This window comes from Schistocerca americana, chromosome 3, assembly GCF_021461395.2.
Source record: "Schistocerca americana isolate TAMUIC-IGC-003095 chromosome 3, iqSchAmer2.1, whole genome shotgun sequence".
NCBI classification, from domain to species: domain Eukaryota; kingdom Metazoa; phylum Arthropoda; class Insecta; order Orthoptera; family Acrididae; genus Schistocerca; species Schistocerca americana.
The window spans coordinates 90,861,814-90,863,969 of NC_060121.1; positions in this window are offsets into that span (position 1 = coordinate 90,861,814).

Sequence of the window (2,156 nt, forward strand, 5' to 3'; positions counted from 1 at the left end):
TTCTCATTTGAGAATACGGGAAACTGTCGATGTTTTATTAAGCTCTCATCCATTAACAACGCTGTCCAGCACGGCGAAACAGCATTTCCCTGCGGTGATGGTATATTTGTTTCAGCAAAGTTTTGCCCGCTGCCCGCGTCGCGCGTCGACATGCGGTCGCGCGGCGTGGGTTGGGCATTGTTGTCCGCGCCACTGATTTCTCCCACTGGCGGATGGCTGTTTATCGCTCCGCTGACCGCCCCAGGAGATGATATCACATTACTTTGTTTGTTAACTATTTCCTCTCTTAACCGTTGTTCTAACTGTCTGATATCATGTCCTACGCGTTTTAAGATTTCTTCTTCCTTGTCCCCCATTGCTTCCTTTACCGCTTCCACATAGGTACGCTGTTCACGTACGAATTTTTCTGCAAACGTTGTATTTTCGTCCTTTGCATTGCTATTTACCGATTCATAAAGCTGCACAATGTCTGAGTTGATCCTCTTGTGTTCTAACTTGAGTAATCCTACCTCCAATGTGATTTTTTCTACATTTTCTGGCAGGTCGTCACAGAAAGAATGTAGTTTCGCTACTTCTGATTGTACATTGTCTAAGTTGACTTGCGTATTCTTTGGCATTGCCTGTAAATTCTCTTGGGTTTCTCTAATTCCGGATAGCTCCTGTCGATACGTGTGTGTTAGTGTTTCAAATTTTTCGCCCATTATGCCTTTTAATTTCTCACCCATATCGTGAACCGAAATTTGTACTTGTTCATTAATTTTCCTATCAACCTCCGTGGAGATTTGTGAAATCTGCTGTGTGAATTTCGTGTCCAGACTATTGAGTTCTGTGCGCAAATTTTTTACCTCGTCTGAAATGTGTGTCATGTTTGCATTAACCTTCTCGATCTCGGACTTTACTGTGGTCATGTCTGCTTTCATATTAGTCATGTCTGCATGTATCGTTTGTAAACTTGACATTTTAGTCTCTAAACCCGACATTTTTGAATTTATGTCTACTTTCATTGCATTCATGCTTGTTTGTATGGATTCTGTTAAGGCTCGAAATAAGGCTTGCATATTTTCCGTATTCACTTCCGGCCTACGCCTGTCAGCATCTGCGTCCGTACTACGCGTACTGCTCTCATTTAAAATATTCTCTTGCCTCGAGGTGCCATTAGTTACGTCTACTGTAATTAACGTATTGCTTGCAATTAAATGTTCTGTATTCACGGGCGTCGAATGCAACAATGGCATGTCGCGCCCAGCATCCAAATAATCACCGCCAAACGATTCCAAACCACTCATTGTTGCATTTTGCAAATGAACATCCACTACATTGACATTCTGATTTTCGAATGACATTTCCTTATTGTTTTGACCCTCCATTATAGAAATCCTTATACCACTGCAGTTATCAAAATAAAAATTTTCTTTTTTAAGATTTTACTTCCGCGCTACTTCTCACGCGAAAAAATGGATATACAGTTATATGCAATTGTAGTCTCAACTGTTCTTCAATCAATATATTTTACGTACTAATAAAGAAATGTCATTATCTCTACTTGACTACAATAGCGCTAATCTCTGAAGCTTTAGGTTCTGGATTTTAGGAAATAGGTGGATGGATTTTCTAACAGGTCTACTGGGAACGCATTCTCCATATGCATTGCGCGGTCCTACCTGATTGTTGTCTTCTAAATGGTACTTCCTCTATTGTGCTTTGTTGTGTGCTCTTGGTATTGTCGCCTTTTTCCTTCTAATTTATTTATTATTTCCTTTTGATAGTATTTCTTCAGTATCACATCACCGTCTCCGTCACATCATCAGCGTACATGGAACATTAAGAAATTGTTAACATACACGTATATTCATTTTCCTAACAATACTAGTACTCACAGTTTTGCCCACTACGTATCGTGCCTGTCACCTGTCGCCACTTTATAATATAATAAAATAATGGAATAGATGATAATAAAATGTTGAAATGCGTGGCTTTTTAAAATGTATTGAATTAATGAGATTAATTTTTCGGCATGAATGACAAGCACAATAAGCTGAGCTATGCCTGGAAATAAGTTCGTATTAGTTCATATTATTTTGCAGGGCGAAGTAGTTTCTTTCTCCGCTGTAGATTTGTGCTTACCATTCTTTATAATGCTACGTTTGGTCGCCGTG